Source organism: Excalfactoria chinensis, chromosome 11, assembly GCF_039878825.1.
Source record: "Excalfactoria chinensis isolate bCotChi1 chromosome 11, bCotChi1.hap2, whole genome shotgun sequence".
NCBI lineage: Eukaryota > Metazoa > Chordata > Aves > Galliformes > Phasianidae > Excalfactoria > Excalfactoria chinensis.
Window position 1 is genome coordinate 3,228,850 of NC_092835.1, and position 19,697 is coordinate 3,248,546.

The window sequence follows — 19,697 nt, forward strand, 5'->3', positions numbered from 1 at the left end:
TGTTGGAGATGTGGGGCCGAGCAGCAGGTTACAGACAAAGATGACTGGCATCTTACAGGAGCTATTACGGATGGGCGCATTTATTGTATGGCATCTGTTCTCCATCAGAACTGTAGCACCTGCAGAGTTATTTCCTCCTCAGCTGTGGGTATGGATTTGGTTATTGGATGCGTTTTGCTTTCTGAGGTCACTTCATCTGTTACATTGATAAGCTAGCAATGGGAGGCCAAAGTCCTACCGTGACTTCTGTATTGAGTTTTTAGTACAACTTCAAATGCAGAAATATCAGTTGAGGATGAAGGTGGGACAGCGCCTGCTCATAAAAGCCACCAGCTGTTAATTGCTGTTAGTTTTCTTTCCTTGGTCATCGGCTCTTGAGAGTCTAACAGTGCTTGCATTTCCAGCTTCTAAAGAGTGATCTTAGCACGAACAGTGCTGAAGAGAGAATACACACCATCTGTACTACTTCTTAGGGTAATAAGCATGTCATTAGGGAAGGTTTTTATTGTACAAAGTGAACCTTCACAGCTCAGAAAGACAAGAGGCGGCCAATTTTTTCCCCCTACACAACATGCAAGAAGTGTTACTCCAGTTTTTAAAAGCATGCTCGTAATGGTGAGGTAACTGCCTGTCCTTTTAGGAGCTGAAGTACAACGGTCCCTAAGTCATTCTTCCTGGTGCTACAGCCACGTAGTTCAATATGTTTTAAGACAGATTAGAGTATGTTAACGCTGCACAGTGTTTCACTTTGAAGTGTCACAGCTGAAATCATTAGTGAATTTACCCTTCTGTAAATTGCTCTTCGGATAAAAAGCTAACAAATGCATTTGCCTTTTTCTGATTTCTCTGTTTTTCTAATTGGTATCAAAGGTGCTTAAGCTGTGAGCAATGGTATTGATAGCTGTCACACAGCACCCATAGATATGTCTTAGGAGAGGGGGGGAAATGGCATGAATAAAAGGGTAATAGCTTAAAAACTGTCTCTTCTTCCATTGCTTAGTTCTGAAACGAGACATTTAAAAAAGAGAAAAGCTTGGTAATGTTGCAGCTTTCTACCACTGGCTTACACACTGCCCTTTCAGCTGCCCTCCCACTGCTAATTGTATTTTCCCATTGGAACAGGGCAACCTGCGAGTTTCAGCACAGGGCAGTGATTTTGAGTGCAGGTTTTTAACCAGTACTGTTGAAATGGATGTCACTGTGGGTCACAGTGTGCTGTAACCAGCAACACAACACCTGGGCTATCTGGACTGTTACATGGTGCTGCCTGTAGGACTCGACTTTCAATCAGAGGTTCTTTAAGCCCCTCAAAGCACAGGGAGGAGGAATGCAGTGCCTGTGTTGAGTGGCTCACATCCTCAATAAGCCGTGACAGCTGATGTGGTGCTAGGTGCAGCATATAAAAGCACGACAGTTTCACAGCTGCATCCCCCTTTTGAAAGCAAATCAATAGAAATGCTGTTACTTTGTCACTTATGCTTGTTTTATGATCAACTTACACAATTTTTCTTCTCACCAGACAGAGGTGCCTATTGGTACAACTTGTATGGAGTTCCACAGGAACTGTGTTCTACCACGTCCTGGAGAGGTAATGAGAGACCAAATAATGCCCCAGCTGAGGATATTCAGATCATTTGCCCATGCTGAGCTATCACATAGCCCTGCTAGAGGAAAGCAGTAAGTGCTTCTTGCATCAGACAAACTTTCTCTGTATTTCACTGCAGGCTTTTACTTTAGACTTTCACAACCTACAAAAATACGTCTCCTGTTGCTTCTGTGGAAATAAGCACAAAGGTTTAGTAGAATAAATGGACTAAGGTAATGGTAGTTTGATTCTTCAGCTTCGTGATGAGGAAACTTCCCTGGAACAGTTACCTGATTTTAGTATTATTTTCTCTAGAAGGAAAGGAACAAGGAATCATGTTCGTGAAAATTATGTTAACAGATCAGCTTCAGTGAAAGGATAAACTTTTAATTGGAACAACAAACACCTTTTGAGTTCTGAACAAAGTTCAAACATCTCTGTGTCCCAAATGTGTGTTACATTGGAGGTCTTTAATCCCATATTGAATATCTGAAGCTCTATGCTTCATTTATGGCATAACATAAAGCCTATTTTTAATTTGACAGTGGCAGACTTTGTCATGGGCTGCGTGTCACTGGGTGTTGGGGCTGCTGTGGGGGAAGTAGGACAACTGCTGCAGAGCCTTTTCTTGCACAGAAGTTGTTAACAGTGAACAGCTGGCCACTGTTTCTCTCCTACCTTTTCCCAGGCAGCCTTTAGAGAGATGCTTGACAAAGCGATTGTGGAAAAACAAAGGTAATATTTGAATATAAGAAATTACTTTGTGAGTCAGAGCAGCATAACTGTATTTCTCCGTGGATTTTGTTACGAACTCGATTAAGATAAGGTTACTCAGAAAAACAGTAAAAACAAAACAAGCTGTTGTGGCAGGCCATGGTTACACAGTTTAATCAGGAACCTGTGAACTGTAAGGTGAGAAGGAATATTAACAACAGCATGAATAATGTAGGCTTGCATGCTTTTAAAGCAGAACAAGGTTGTTCTAACTTCTGCATGGACTTATCATTCATTTCCTTCTGAAAAAGTATACTGAGGATTTGAGTATGGCCAAGTTGAAAGGAGTGGCTGAGAAAGGGAGTATTGAGAGAACAGGTTTGGGGTAGAAAATAAGTTGAAGAAAGCTTCAGTGTATTGAAGGATGTAAGGATTTGGTGCTGCTTGAAGTGCCACTACTAAACTCTAGGTGTTTAAAGGTTTACACGAGGAAAACAAATGCTATAAAAGGAAGTGAACCCAATCTTCATTGTTGTGTTGTTGCACAAGTATTTTTCTCAGCACATTTAATTATTAGCAGTATCATTTCCCACAGCTAAGCTTATAAAAGTGAAAGGGAAGAGGGCAGCAATTAGATAATCTCTCTGACTCTTATAGGATTAAAAACTTCCTGTGCAGACAGATAGCTGAAATACAGCTCCTATTGAAATGAATGCTAGAACTCCTAATGACTTTCAGGGAGCCCATAATGATTTGTCTGTCTGCTTGCTCATTTGGTCTATCTTGATTTATCTCAGGTTTGCTCTTCCTTTGTGTACTTATTGCTCTTGATGCAGCCTATCAAGCCATGCAACCCCCTATGATAGCTCTGTAGAGATATATTTAATTTGATTTGCTGCTGTCCCCAGGAGTTTATTCTCTGTCAAACAGCTGCCTGTTGCAGTGAAACTTCAATATAGGAGAGCATAATGGTTTACGGATAGAGCATTTAACAACCACCACTGAATGGCATATGTCTGATAAACATGTTCAGAACGTAGCTGTGGAATATGGCAAAGGCCACTGTTCTGGAACACTTACAAGGATACAGCTAAAAATGCAACACAGCAGAGAGTTATCTGACAAACTTATTCATGAGTTTACAAACCCCTCTGCTATTTGGATGCTTTCATGCTGTACATTTTAGTCCACTACTTCTAATCAGGTTCTTACTGTAAGGATAAGATAGGTTCAGTATATGTGCTTTGTTACTTTGCTATTCTTCATATCCCTCCATCACTGCTTGTTTTTCTTTTTTTTTTTTCCTCTCTCCAATTCAAAAGATGCAATAAAATCTATGTTAACAGCAAGTTAACTGAGGCTGCTGGAGCGAAAAGGACAAAGAAATGCACATCATTTGCATGTGTTAATAGGAATAAGGAAGCTGAAAAAACCAGACCGTGCCCATACTCCATCACTGCCAGCACAGCCGCTTGGAGCTGCCCCCGACGCTGGCTTTGTGCCAGGGTACATCCCGTAAGTGAAGTCCTGCCCTTGGTTGAAAGTGCTTTGATATTAATTTCAATAGGGCCTGCATTTCATCCACTTACGTTAACGGAGTAATTAATTTCTATTATTCCCCATCTGTATGTTGCTTCCCACGCGCTCTCAGGATCATACAGGTGAGCCGTAAAACTGAGAATGGCAACACCGGAGTATCGTGTTAGAAGGGCAGTTTCAACTGGGCGTAAAGATGTTACCTTAAACCTTTACTTAAGTTTATGAGTGTGGGATGCCATACGCCCTGAAAACTTGCTTGCCCACTCTCTTCCCTTCATCTGCTACCCACCCACACTGCTTCTCAACCATTACCCCCTCTTAGTCCTTTCAGCTCAATGGCTGTAAGGAGTAAAATAACTGATATATCCCCTAATACATGGCAGTGCTCCAAAGAACTCCTTGGCATTTGAACAGTTTGAGCCAAACCTGCTCACTGTGAGAAAAGCATCTCCCAGAGCAGCAAAGGAAGCAAGTCAGATGGGATGTGGGCTCCAACAAGGCAATACCACAGGAACAAACTTGAGTGAACAAGCCCTTCTCATCCATTAAGCGTGCTGACCCCATGGATCAAGCCCTGCCTTCACACAGGGCTAGAAGAGGGTTTATGTCTACAGGGAACTTTCTGAAGTTGAGCTTCAAGTATGTGTGACTGAATTCCAAGTTTGCCCTGCCTGATGGATTCCTCCCAGCATGGCTCTATTGCTGTTTGGACCCAGATCTTTGCTACTTGAAGTTGATTAACAGGTGGGATTTCTAAAATATACATCCATCCAGTTCCTCAGGTATGGGGGGAATTACCAACTAAAGAATTTAATGGCAGCTCCATGCTAACCACTGGGTGAAAAAAGTAAAGGCCTACACGTTTACTGGGCATTACAGAGGTGTATCTCCAATTTACCTTCAGTTAGTTTTCTTTAAGCGAGTTGTCAGCATATGACCTCAATATATTTTGTTACTGAGCACTTATACCAGAGTGCCTGGCTTCATAAGCACCATTTTGTCATCAGAATTTCATTAGGGTGAGGAACAGAAAAATAACGCTTCCTCACATGCTGTCAATCAAGTGACTGACACTTATATCACAATCTCAGCTCTTCATGTGAAACTGCAGCACATTGCTGCAAATTTCCAGGGAACTGCCCTTTTTCAGGAGAAAAAAAGAAAGGAATATTATTATTTGCCTTCTCTCACCTGGGTATGCAGGTACACAGCAAGTGCCTTTTGTAAGGTTGTCCTACGAGATGCAGGCTGCTGTAGGGTGGTCACTCGTGCTTGTAGCAATAAGAGGCATGGCATGTTTTTGCAGGAAAATCTGCAGAATGACTAATCCAAATAAATCTGAAAACAGTCACAATCAGTAAAGGGATTAAGGCCCTAACCCAGCTCTTCTCTCATAATATCTGGAGAGAAAGGTGTTGGAAAATGGTATGAAAAACAAAGCAAATACTCACACAAGAATACAGGAGATGGAAAATAACTAAGAATAATCAAATAAGCAGTACTTCAGATAGTGGACCTTCTCTGCACAGTGGTAATGAACAGTTCTTATGTAAACTTAGTGTGTTCAATCAGCTTTATGGATATGTGCACACCTCCGTGTGATGCGCTGATGGTCTGTGCTCTTTCAGCTGTGTTTTATGCCTTGGGGGTGGAGGTGCTTTTCTGCTTCTTGATGAGTACAGAAGCTTCAGGACGTAGCAGAGAGGTCCTGGGAACGCTTCAGAATAACAACAACAGTATCAATAAAGAAGAGGAAGCAAAAGGTGACTGCAGGAGAAAACCAAATGGAGGGGAAAGTCATCACAGGCCTCACTTCTGCTGGGTCAGTGTCGGTCTGCTTTGGATGGCCTTGAAGTTCTTCTTGATGAATTTGAAATCACAGATGTTGTTCTGTGCGTGCTCAAACAAGGAATGCACTTATGTATTTTTAAACAATGTGGTGTTTTGTCTGGGTGTGTTGTTCTGTGAGGAGAGTTTTGCTGTGCATTCAGGGCGGGCAATCACTCCAATTAGAAAAGCATATGGCCTGAGAAGTACGGCTTGAAGAGGAAAACAAAAGAAAATCAGGGGCCAAAACAAAGCCCATCAAAAGTAATAATAACTTGAGGATGTGTGTATACATTCAGATGCTGTAGGCTTACTGCAGGTGATCTGAGTTATATTTTGGAGCTTTTCTTATGAATAGAGAAGCGTGGAGGAATGTAATATGTTTAGCTTGTCAGAATACCAGCTAGAGGGTGAAAATCAGAGGAACCTTCAGAGGATTTAGTACCACCTCATTGATTCAGTGGGACTTCAGCAGCTTAGCCTGGCTAGAATATAACCCAATAAGTGTAAAAAAACACATTAAGCCACATAAAGAGATGAAGTTAAGCAGCATGAAGCTTGTTTTTGCAATCCTTCCTTAAGTGCTTGGGGTTGTTTTGTTTTTTTTTTTATGAGTGAAGGAATTTGTCTTGAAATTTGTCCAGAGTGACAGGGAACAGCTGAGCAAAGAAATTATGAGAAGCGCAAAATGTAAACAAAAATAGAATCTCAAACCTTACTTTTTCTCACTAATTACCCCCTCAAGAATCCAATGTCTGGCTGTCCCCTTCTTTTTGTTCCAGGGCAGCACTTTGTTGGAAGCCATCTATCCGAAAGCATGCACGCTACCTGTTTATAGGTTTTTTCCTCCAGTAAGGTCCCGTAATTCTTTCTAATCTACTTAAAGGATTTAGTCAAAGTATTAACATGAGCCAGAAGGGATAATGTTGTTATTCTATCATAGAATAACATGAATATTTGTTAATATAGGTAGTGTTTGTGATCTATACATTAACTTTTCTATACTTTACCACTTCCTTTTCTTCCCCTATTCTTTATTTTCATTTCAGCAGCAGATCAGTTTCTTCCATCTCTGCTTAGACAGATGATCAATAATTCAGTATGCAATATTTCCCAAACCAACCCCTTAAGGATGCCTATGAGGTCAATGAACACAGAGTTGAGGGATCTTTCGGTCTATACTTTTTACCTGCTCTGGTGCAGCAAGGATGTGCCAAGTCTTAAGCCTTTCTTTGACTTACTGATGTACCCTGATGACTTAGGGCTATAGGTTCTATCAGCACTGTATCCAATTATATCATACAAATCCAGCCTCCATTGTCTGTACCCTAAGCTAGGCAGATGTAGGCTAGCTCCATTTTGGAAATTGTACATGTATATTAATGAAGGGATTGGTCAGAGCTCATAAGCTTTATTGATAAGCTAACTTGGGCATGAGTCTGGACCCATCTGTTTGAGCAGGCTGACATCCTACCAGCTACAACACAGGCAATCCATGTTTGCCATCCCCTTACCACTTCCAAGGGGAGATGACCAGAGGGGACAAGCAATGAAGCCAGGGTTGGTGTGTAGGGAGGAGAGCCAGAGCTCTGCCAGATCTCCTCTGCCAGCACCACCAGGCCAAGAGTTTGAGTTTGTGTCACATCCTTTGCAGACCCTGGAGAAACACTGACAGTAGTCATCCTAATACAGCATTAGACTGATGTTGAACTGGGAAGGCTCTAGGTCAGTAGGCTCTGCTGTTTCTGATCCATCACTTTTTAGGACATTTTGAGAGGCAGGAAATGCATTTCTGCTTCATCTCAGTGCCTCTGCAAAAGATTTACCCTAATCCTTGTTTGCAGTTGACAATTCTGGCCAGTGATTCTAAGGTTTGATTTGGCAACTGAACTTATAAAATAATGAACATAATCCCTCCATCCTCCACTGAACAGCTGGTGCTAACTTATTAAAAGGCAACCTCATTCTGTACTAACTTTTGTTGGATTTTTAGCTGTTCCACCCTCTGTTTGGCATGTTTACTCAATACTCTTTCTTTCTTCTATATTTCCATTAGCCTTCCTTCTATTTACTTATCTGCATTTCAGTACCTACTGCTCTGTATGATGTTAGATGCGTTGCTTCATGTAGTATTACCTTTCATCTAAAGCCTGCTATTGACCCAAATGCTGTCATCCTTCTTGACTTCTCACACTGTGATGTTTCTGAATCACTTTTAAGATCAACGATTTGCAGCCCTTTCTAACTGATTTCCCTCTGCCACCACTCCGTGTTTGAAAACTTCTCATTTTCTTGTTACGCTGCACCTCCTCATTGCTGTCTGCCATCCCATCTGCCCACTTTTCCTTCAGACATCAGTCTGTTGTGTATACGTTTTTATTCGCAGAGTATCTGTTAGTGTCATTGGTCCTCAGTGATGCAGTGGATGCTTAGGGCGCCTTGGCTTTCCCCAGATAAGATGACAGCAACACCAGATCAGGTTGCATGGTTATGGGTATGGCAGTTGTGTGAAGAGTCCCCCAGTTAGTGCATGCAACCACTCCAGTCATTAGCCCATACAACAGAGATTCATCCTAACTGGAAGGAGTTTGCATCACACTGGATTATCTCTTCCTACCTACTGCAGCTTTAGCCATAATGCATCGTTCAATTTACTACTTCTTGACTAAACGGTTCTTCCATGCATTAAGACAAAATAAAAAGAGGTGTAAAAGTGCTGTTTAATGGTTTCCCTATAACAGCATTAGTGTGGGTGCAAGTGTCTCACTAAATACATAAATGTAGATAATCCTTTCTTTCTAGCTCTCTTCTCCCAGGCTACATTTTTTTTCCTTTATAAGTCATCCCTGGAGAAATGTTCATAGTGAAAAAATCATTGCTAACTTCATTTTTTTTTGCCTTCCCTGTGAATTTCTCTCCTGGAGCAATAATAAGAAATAATGGGTGCAGTGCTTTCCTGCAGAGTCTCTGGTATATAACAAACAGTCTGCTGTTTTATTTGTTGTTGCCGTATTTAATTTAAGCGTATTAATTTTTCTCCTTGGCTTATCTGTTTTCTTTCTAAGTGCAGAGGGCTTTCCGAACCTGTTGCTAATATCACTGTAGGAACCAGATTGGCTTCGTAGTTATATGTGGAAATTAAGATTCGGGTCTCATGTCTCACCTGCTTCCTTTCTGGATTCACTTCAACAGTTCCCCTTTTTCTCAAGCAATCACCAATGGCAAGTTATAGGTGTCCAGCTTAATAAACCAACTGTAAACCAATATCAGTCAGAGCCTACAGCTTAAACTGACAGAAGAAGAGAGATGTTTTCTTGGTGTCTCTGAAAAGAAGACCAGCTGAGCCACAGAAATCAGTCTTGCTGCTCTTAATCCCTGTACGTCTCAATTTACCTTATTGTAGAATGGTTGCAATATCTAATTCCCAAGGAAGGAGCGCTCAGTCTATTTAAGGCTTGTGAAACATTGCACGGCTCTGACTGGATTGCATTTGATTTGTGTTAAGTTAAATGACAATATTATTTCCTGTCATTGTGCTATTGCTCTGCTCAGAACAGATTAGGAAAAAGCGGCTGGGTGGGCAGATTCTCTTTTTATATCTGTGCAAACTCAGTAAATCCAAAGACAGAAAGGCTTCCTCAGCTACATCTTTGTGACCCTGTTTTCTTCATTAATTCACAGTTAGAAAGAGAGACGTTTGCATTATAAATGGAATCGCTAATAACAGCGCTCATTTTCAGTCCATAGGTTTATTGTTTTGACAAGCAAGGGTGAGAAAATGGAGACTGGAGAAGCTTGGTTGGCACCATCTGGTCCAGACTTGCTGGGAACTGCTCTGTGCAGATGGTCTCTGTGCGCTGGGACAGAAGGACCAGGCAGAGCAGCCTGTGCTGCCCAGTGCTTACATGGTCATTCCAGCTGAGCAATGCGATCTCAGAACGCAATTCATCCTCGTTCAAGTGGCACTCAGTTGTGTGGCTGATACTCCTGTGCTTTCTGTGTCAATAAGCAGAGGAAGCACTTCTCCGGCCTTTCTGCCCTGTAGTTATCCAAGCATTCTGTCGTGTGACAGAGAGCTGAGCTCACCTGTTTCTCAGTTTGGCAAACACAAAAACACAGAGAAAAAAAAATACATATATGTTTACAAACATAAAAAATCAAAAAACATGAAGTTCAGGAAGGAAACTATAACTGGAGCAGAACCTCTTGATGATGCTGTAAACAACTGAAGGCCTTCCTCTCTTCCTTGCGGGTTCGGTTCTACAGAACCATTATAAACACGGAACCACTGCGTGAGCACTTCATCCAGCATAGCAGAGCTTCCATTCCATGGACAGGAAAGCAATGGGATGTAGATCCAGGAGCATGATAATGAGAACTGCTCAATTTCTGGCTTACAGACCGGGTTTGGCATGGGGGTGCCTGTTTCCTCAGTTCTTTCTAGTTAATATTTGCTGAATGATTTGCAGAAATAATTTAATCTCTCTTGGCTTCTTTAGCATTTTATTCTTGCTCGCATAGATGCTGTTGGAAGGAACACCGAGCGAAAGCTGCTATCTAACTTCAAAACATGGTTGAACAAGAAGTGGAGCAGCCTAATGAAGCGCAGACCCAGATACTAAAGCTGGAGACTTTAAAAATGTGAAGATTTTTTCCCTTGGTATTCAAAATCTAGATGACCTGTCAGGCCCTTAATAGATTGCTTGTAAACTGACAGTACTCCAGTGCTTCCTCTAAGGGGATACCCAACAAGCAGGGCAGCCGTACAAGCAGGGGAACCTGAGGTGTTCATCTGCAGCACAGTGTTTACTAAGAATAAATCAGATGGGAAGTTTACCTAGCCAGCTTATTTTGTCTTTTCAGGTAGTTCACACATTACATTCTTTTGATGGCTGCAGATTGTAGTGCAATTACAGTTTACATTGTATGAAATTACTATTGTACTTCATAATCTTTTCATTTCTACATTTATTCTTGGGGCTGCAAACAAAAATAAAGGCTGGCTTTCTTTTTCTTGGTGAAAATTAAACGCGTGTTACTGTTTTGTATGCCACTTACTTTCTTCTGCTTCCTCAAAGCAAAGAATGGACCCATTAAAAAACAATAGCAATAAAAACGTACGCACTCTTGCATCCAACCTATAGGTAATCCGTCCTTTAAATTACAAAATGTGTTTGTAATCATGTTTGTAAAACTTACACATCTCGGAAGTACTTCTGAACCCAAGCTGCGTTCTTTTCCTGTCACCTGTATGTGTTCGTTGTACCTTGGGACTTCTGAAACAGTTTGTCTGAGACCAACAAGCACAGCTGTTCACAGCAAGTTTTAAGTTACGTTCTTGGCCTGTAGCAAGCGGCATCCTAATAATGTCTAATAGTGATAGGAAAGAAATGCAAAAAAATCCCACAACCCAACAAAACAAAACCACAAAAAAAAAACCCTGAAGAATGTAATCAAGACATTAATATCCCTTAATAAAAAGGAGATTGCAGTACATAGTCATGACTGGAAGTGCCGTTAGAAAGTTAGCCCTTCATTATCTATTATACCTGGAGAATCTGATTTGTAGCTGTGAGCAATCTTTAACACGCAAAAAGGCAGGGCTGATGTAAATGTAATTTGGAAGTAGTCAAATGCCCCAACTTTCAGCCTCTCCTTATTGTCTGAGATTATACTGCTCTCCTTTAGGATGTATTTATCACGTAGTCACATTCCTTATTTGCTTTGCTATGCGACTTTAACTATATCATCTCTCATCCTCCTTCCTTTCCTTGGGTCTATAAGAAATTAAGCTTGGTGAGTCGCCACTAAGCCTGCAGCGTCATAAATAAACCGCTGCAAAGTCAGGGACCCAATCACAAGCCATTAATGAGGGAGGTAGGTGTGAAATCAGGGGATTCAAATCAATGAAGCCATTTCGTAGGATGAAGATTGGTACTGTATTTTCCAAGAAAGTGTTCTCGAGCCCTTCATTTGCACAGCCACAGAGAGCCACGTGCTCAGTAAATTCCCTCCTGTAGCATCACTCTGCTTACATTCATTGGGAAGGTGCAGCTCTGAGCAGTAAGGCATTCTCATAAGGACCCAGCGATTCTATGGTACTATGATATTCCAGATCTTCCCATCTTGACTAAGTTTGGAATTGCACAACTGAGAAGGATTGCATGTACATGGAATATTGTATTTCACACTGCAACACTGAGGCAAGGATAGACATTTTGGAGCAACAACCGTACATAGGAAATAAATTGACACAATATCATCTTATTTCTGTTGATGTCATTTGAATTATGATGACTTACTCAAGCTGAGGTTCTGGTCCCGAAAGTTAGTAGAAAGATGATTCCCCTTTGGTGACTTTGAGCCAAAACAGAATAGAACTGTGACAGTGGGAAAAACTGAATTAGTCATCGGTGATAATTCAGCAGCACTTGTGGCCCAAAGATCTGCTCCAGGCACAGGAGGGGATAAGGCGAGATGCTCCTCGGTTCAAGGCTCAAACATAAGTCTTTCAGCAAGTTATGCTGCTGGGAAATAAAGCTATGCCAGTGACTCTGTGTGCTTTTAACCTTCGGTACATTTATGTGCGAAAGCAGAGGGAATGAAAATGTGTAAATGTGCCTGTCAAAAACCTTGATCAGTCAGGGAGGTTTGTAATATGCTTGTAAAAATATAGTGTGGTCTATGGCTTTTATACGGCAGTTCTTAAGACAGAATCACAATTCTTTAAATAACTGCTACTTAAGTCATAGGAGAGCAAGTCATAAAGAAAATGGTACTGAGAATTTTCTCCTGCTAAAAGGCTTGGTGACTTTAACAAATGGAATGTTTCAGCCTCTTATCAGGCAGCCTTTCACTGGGTGCGTATTTATTCATATGCTTAACCTTAGGCCCTGTGAATTGTCCCATTAGCCGCCCCCTGATGCACTGCCTTTACATTAGTTAGTTAAGCTGCCTAGAGCCACAGCAAGTCACCCTGGAGAGAGATCAAGATGCTACTGCACTAAATGCTGTGCAGACACAATAAAAAAGGCTGCCCCAAAAGCCTGTCGTGTAAAGTCAGCAGAAAACAAATAGAAGAGAAGCATGCTCAGAGAAAAGAAGAGAAAGCACCAAAATCTTGAGCTGCGGTGTGTCTGGGTTAGCCAGGCCTGACTTTAGGTGGGCTTGATGACACTGAAGGGTTTAAAAGAAGACAGAGAAGTTGTGCAGGAGTTCTTCAGGAAGATGTGAGTCAGGGAGAGGACAAATCTCTGCTCCCCTTGGAAAGCTTAAACCCAAGGGATGCAAATTATGCACATATACAAACCTTTGCAAGTCTAGTGCCTGCGTGCTCAGGGTGATTTCTCATGTTTCTCATTATGTATTTGGGTTGTATGGTCAAATCTTATATGCTTGGCTCCACATCTTTTATTAAAGATTAATAAACAGATTCAACAGAGGAAAATTCTCATTATGAATAGGAAGAGTTCTTCAGCTTGAAAAGACGTAGGGATAGATATACAGCAGCTAGGTGTGAATGATTTCCATGAGGTTGGGAATGCTTAAAGGCAAATAGAGCTCTCACAATTTATGGCTCCTTTCTTGGACAGTTGCTTTGGTTTTAAAAAACACTTTTTTGGTATTTCCTTAATTTCTTTCTTTTCCTTGCTGTTCTCTCTATGCCAGGCTTGAAGAATTGCCACTATTAATATTTCATAACCTCCAGAGTACGTGCTAAAAACGTGGAAATATAGAAACAAATCACATTTTGGTATTAATGCAATATTGCAGAGCGTGGTTCTCAAGGCTGTGCAAAGAAAGGATTAGACTTTATGGGGGAAAAAACCTAGCAGTAAAAATGTGTCTAGCAAAACACATTGAGAGTTTTTAAACAGTTTAAACAATTTTATCACATCCTGTAGTGACTTATTAACAGTGTCTTCAACCTTTATATATTCCAATAACAACCTGATGTCTTCATCTTATCGTAGGGAACTATAATTGGCTGAATCCAGGTACCACTGCCCGGAGGCCATACAGTCTTATAGACTTTAATGGCTCATTAGCTATTTATTCACTTTAACTTAAACAGCTCAGCCATTTGTGGAAAATGAGTCTTTAAAATAGAATTAGGGAGGGTTTTTTTTTTAACCTAAGAGTAGTGTGTAACTTGAACTGCCACTGAATTCAGATTTTCAAACCTGCCGGTTTAATTTGGCCTTGCTGTCTTCCTTTCTCAAATTGGGTTATAGCTTTGCAATCACTCCTTATGCGGAAGATCTGGTGGTAGTTAAAACTACTTGAATTAAACAGAATGCTTCCTTTAGTTAAAATACAAACCAAAGCAACACTAAGTGATAGATTGATGTGTTTTGATAACTCGTGCTGACAGGTGTCATCTCTACGGGTGATCCTTTAATCATCAGGAAACAGAGACAGGAGGGGGTCCTAATTAACCTGAATTTTAGCCAGGGTGGTGGGTGGTTCTCCTCCACTGTTCCAAATACACACACGGTGCACCTTGGGATGTGTCCAAAAACATCAGCCTCTGAGACTGTATGCGTTCCCAGAGGATGTACCTTTGAGTTGGCTTTAATGGGTCCAGATAATAGCCTGCACTTTGCATGGTCAACAAACAGTGGTCACATTAACAGGTGAATGTTGTGTCCCCCTTCTGCTTACTGATCTGGAAGGCCTGGCTAAAGGAAAACATGGTTTGTGAGCAGCTCTGTATGAGGATACAGAGAATGCTGGGCTCACAGAGCACTTTCTAGCTGCTGAACCATAATCCTCACTGTGACAGGACCTGTGGAAGAGGCTAAAACAGAAATCATCACTGCGTAGGGGTGGTTTGAGACATCAGTTCTGGTGGGTACGTGGTCTCTTGTCTCCCATTCATATAAATCTTATCTGCCTACAGTAAATGTGACTGAGAATGAGAGCTTATTCTATACTGTTTTGCACCTCTAGTTTTCTTTTCCTGAGAAAAATACAGCCACTGGAAAATATAAAGCCCGCAAAATGCTTAGGAATCAAAATAATGCCTTTAATATGAACAGACTGTGATGGTGTACATGTGCTACACACATCGACATGGGGATAGGAGCTAAAATACAGCCTTGTTAGAGTTGGGGTCTAAAGAGCAAAGAGGCCAAAAGTGAAGACAAGCAGATGTTCTTCCCTTTAGAATAAAAGAAAAAATACTGCAGGATTGCCCTTCCACCAGAACAATCATTGAGGTTGGTTAGTTACTTTAACTCACTTAGAGGGCACTTTAAAGACAATTTTGTATCTGATATCACTCTGCCAGCTGAAGCAAAAGGTTTTCTTTTCCTTTCCTCCCTTTTCACAAAAGGCATTGCCAAGAGGGAAGGGCAGGAGCCAGCAGCCTGTTAACTTAGGCCATGCCCCTTTTTCATTATCCCTTGTCTGTTTTCTGCAGGCTGAACGCTACCTACAACTTTCAATGCCCAAATTAAATTGGTTTCAAATAAGTGGCAGAGGAATGCATAAGCAGAGGATTCTGTTTTATGCCAGGAGAAGAGCACAGAGAGCATCTTGGTCATCCTTTCTTTTAAGCTTGCGTAGCCTGCTGCTCATATGCTACCTTCATTGATCAGCACCTTTGAAAAATGAGCCCATTACTGTCTATACAAAATGGTTCTATGAACCATTTTTAAAAAGCAATACATCTCCAAAATTAACCCCTGGACAGCTTTCAAGGTTTTCACCCCTCTCACAATAGCACGGTCACACGTAGGATAGGCATCTTGATATTTAATTACTGCAGACAACAGGGAGGTCTGCAGCACTTTTGCTACGGAAAAGATAACAGCAATGATAGCATCAGCAGGACTGAATGTCACTATGATATGCACCAAATGCTGCCACATCCTTTGCTGCACATAGCCCACATCATGGAGTGAGTAAAGGGACCACAGTATTGTAGTGTGCTGCTTTCCCTCCCAGCAGCTCCATCCTAGGCAAAATTATTAGGATAACAGTTCTTCTGGGGCAAGATAGTTACCTCCTAAATCAACACTACTTCCTAATGAACAGCTCTTGAGTTGGGCCTAGCTCTGCTTAATTTAAAGTAGTTGTGTTGACATAATATATTTAGACTTCTGTAATGTGTTTGACTTCGTAGTGCACAACATTCTGATTAAAAACAATTATCGCTATACAAAATCGGCGTTGCACATATTAAACGGCTCCCACAGTGTCTCACTGACGGCACGTGGAAGGCAGCTCTAAGCCAGGAATCGGCACCAGTTCCTCTGGGCTCTCCATACAGACAGCCCAGCAAAGAGCGGTGGCTGGAAATGGCACAAAAGTCCAATTTCAGTAGCAGGTCAGAGTCATGATGCGGATGGAGATCATCCCACTGTTAGGAAAATGTTGGCCAGCACAAGTTTGCTCGATCATCTTTATCCCATAAAGAAACAGATGAAAGTCTTCATTTATTCAAGCAAAGGAAGAGTCCATTGAGGGATACCCCTGTGGGGCATCTCCAAGTGCTGGGGGACACAGCCCCTCTTTTATCCCTGCACCCCAATGCTGGTCAGCCCTTCCCCTTTTCCCCATAGGCTGACATAGGTTCATGTTCTTCTCAGTTCACCTCCCACAGCTCACCCCTTGTTCCCTTTGTTTATACACACTTTGTAATCTGGACTCAGAGCTTGTTATTTTGCCCGACTGGAACTATCTCTGTATCCTGTATCACTCTTCGTTCTGTCCAGTAAACAAGACTCACACGCAGGTGCTAAGCTGGCATCTCCTGTCGTGTATCTGCAAGATAAGTGTGTTTAACCAGATCCTTCTGACCGAAACACGCCTTCTCAGCTTTATCTCGTTTTGCAGGGACCCCACATCCTTCCTTTGTGCTTCCTAAATGTCAGCTTCTCTTGCACAGACACCTCAGCCTTATTTCTCCTTCACTGCTTTCCATGTAACAAAAGCCCAAGCTGGACCAACATGACAGCAGTAGCCCTTCCTGCAACCTGAGCCTTTCTTTGTGCACCTGTGTGGGGCAGCTGCGGTTCTGGAAGGTTCTGGAAGGTTCTGCACAGCTCCAGCAGCTGCAATCAGCACCAGCTGCTCCTGCAGCCCCGCCTCAGGACACAGGTGGTCACTCAGCAAACTGCCTCGTGGGGGGAAGGAGAATTTAAGTGAGCAAAACCCGTGCTCTGATTGGCTCAGCTCAAAGCAATCCAGCGCTCAGCCCGTTCGGCTGAAGGAAGCGGTCTGCATGTGCTCTGCTCGCAGCCGGTGCGAGGAAGCACGCGGCGCTCCATTAATGCGACAAGCGCCGTCGGCGTACGACGCAGTTAGCTTTGCTTTAAGTATAGGCTCTCTAATCGAAGATATGGCCCTTAGGTCTCGGGAACAAAGAGCTGACTTGGAGCCCGGCCGCAGCAATTAGCAGCTGAAAGCAGGAGAGCTGGGGGCGGGGAGCTGGAGCCGGCGGTTCAGGTAGGCTTTGGGTGTTGAAATGGCGTGCAGTGACTGAGCGTGGGGGGTGAATTCGCTGAGGGATGTTGAGGAGTTTTCCGTATTTCACGTTATTTTTGCCCATAAAAATGCAATGAGGGTGGAGTGGACTCAAGGGGTTCTACCACTAACTCTTCCCTAGAACATGGGCATGGGATGAAGTTCTCCTGTAGTTTTTACCAGTGTTGAATTGGAGCCTACATGCCGTGCTGGTGAGGAAGCTGCACCAGTGCGTGTGACCCGCTGGCACCCCTGCTGTGCTCTCCTGCACTGTGCTCTCCTGCACTGCTTGGTGTCTGCAAACACTCCGCAAACCTTGATAATTGCATGAAAGACATGGGTGACATAGAATATAGGGACAAAGATCTCTAGCTGTGGTTTAATGAAGGTGGTGATCATTCCATTAAGGCCATTTCACTCTTCTTCGTGGGGCAATGTGAGAAGTTCATCCTTTGCTGTTGTACAGTCTCTGTCACGTTAACCCCTGAGCACCACGCTCCAAAGGTAACACTGTTGTGTGCCGTACAGCAGATGACATATCACATTCTCACTGAATGCATTGCCCATGGGTACGCTGGGGTTAGTTAAGCAGCGTTTCTGGATGCTTGATTACCATGTTGAGTTAATTAATGGGCTGCATGCTATCTCTATTAATTAGACCATGCTCAAGCCTTGATAAAGTGTGTGTCCTTATAGTGCAGCATAATAGTTTCACAAATCCCCTACAAACTGTGGTTAATTACAAGCTCATCATGATTTCGGGATCTAAGAGAGGAGGGGAAGGAAAAAAAAAAAAACCCACAACTTTTTTTTAATGGCTGTTAAATGATTCTAAGATAAATCTCCCATGAAGTGAAAGTGAGGATGTTTTCTGGGAGATGGAGTGATTTGGTGAGAATAAATGGCTGCTGTTTTTTCTTTCGGAAGGGCTGTTTGACTATTTAACCACAGCATTTTACATGTGTATGTATACATAAGAAATTCAAGGAAGGCCAAGACCCCTCTCTGTAAAACTTTGAAGGTGTTCTTATATCTGTGGGGTTGAGCAAGCTTAGGAAGGAAAACAAATACAATAGAGACGTGTTGCTCATTGGAGGGGCAGGAAGATGGTAACCTATAGTTGATATTTCTTTGATGGCCAGCTGTGCACAGCAGTGCAAAATCACCTTTGCAGAGTGCCACGAGGACACACCTACCGCTCAAATCACAAGCTTCTATCATAGCAGAAGCCCTTCTTTCAATCTTGCAGTTTCTAGTTGTCCTCGCTTTCAACCCCTTTGACTGCTGTATTCTTATGGATGCTCAGAAGTGATGTACATCCATGTCTGACAGCAGGGCTGTGCGTGCACTCTTTAGGCAGTAGGCCACATATGCAGGTTTTTTAGGACGGAGGCTGCTTATTTGCCAACTCTAAAGCAGAAAAAAGGAGTTTGGCCCACTCGCTACTGTAAAACTATTATGGGATGTTAGCATTTAACCATAAATATCGAATTTAGCATTTTTTTGTGTATATGTCACACATAAGGTGTGCTAACATTATAGTTCAGTGAAATTTCATGATCTGTATGGCAATGATTTTGTGTTTAAATTACAGGTCTGTTATTTCCTCGGTTATCTGAAGAAGTGGACTGCAGTCTTATGAATGGCCTCTTCATTCTGACTCACTTGGCTTCTTCAGCTGATTGTCTCCCTGGGATTGAAGGTTTCTTGCACGGAAGCATCAGTGTTAATGGTGAGCTCAAATATAAAGTTAAAAATACTATCAAAGCAGATTAGGAAGTATTTGTTCAATTACTGTCTATACAAGCCATCTGGCAGCAGGGCATGGAAGGTAATCTGCTTCATTTTAGGAGTGATATTTCACTTCATAAGCACCGTGACTATGATAGATGCAAATGCAGGTCTGTCTGTCTAAAATGGTGGCTGATTGCAGCTCTTAAGACTTAATTTGAAATTACTTCAAGAAATGTGATAGTTGCTGGGAGAAGAATTATAGCATCTACACAGGCAGTGTTTTGTCTAGGTAGATGGGTTCTCTTTTTCTATTTGGAAGTTCAGGGGGAGGAAAAAAAGCAGGAGAAAAAGAAGGAATGATGGAAAAAACCTCCTGAAGTGGGAGCTGAGGTTACTCAGTGTTTCTTAAAAGAAAAAAGGAAGAATGTTCCTCAGCACTGGTGAATCAGCCCATCATAAAACAGTGCGTTGCGTAAGTAAAATAAGCTTTCCTGTTCTGCTGTAGAAGCAAAGGAAGAGTTGAAATACAGCACGTTTCTTCTGCTTTGACTTCCTTTTCTCCAACATAACTGGAGGGTGGACTGTTCTACCTGAGCAAACTACTGGTTTGCAGAAGGCGTGCAGCTTTATTCCAGTGTAAACACGACTTAAACACAGGGATTGCTTCCTGTTCTAGGTGTGTGGCAATCAGCAACCAAGATCTAGTGTTCACCCATACCTTACTGCACGAGTATGGACAGCTAATAAGAGCCAGATGTGAATGTTGGGTTCATTTGGGGAGGCTGAAGGCAGGTGAATGAGGTAGAGAAGCTCACAGCGGCAGCCT

At 42.2% G+C, this 19,697-nt stretch overlaps 1 long non-coding RNA gene across 1 annotated transcript in view; it reads left to right on the top strand.

Annotated features, from left to right (window-relative positions):
* The first annotated feature begins 16,846 nt into the window (after positions 1–16,846).
* Positions 16,847–19,697, top strand: part of LOC140257095 (uncharacterized) — a 30,646-nt gene continuing 27,795 nt past the window's right edge. The window contains exons 1-3 of the long non-coding RNA XR_011904953.1: positions 16,847–16,915; positions 17,024–17,119; positions 18,732–18,869. This is a non-coding gene — a long non-coding RNA (uncharacterized lncRNA). The remainder of the gene's footprint in view (positions 16,916–17,023; positions 17,120–18,731; positions 18,870–19,697) is intronic.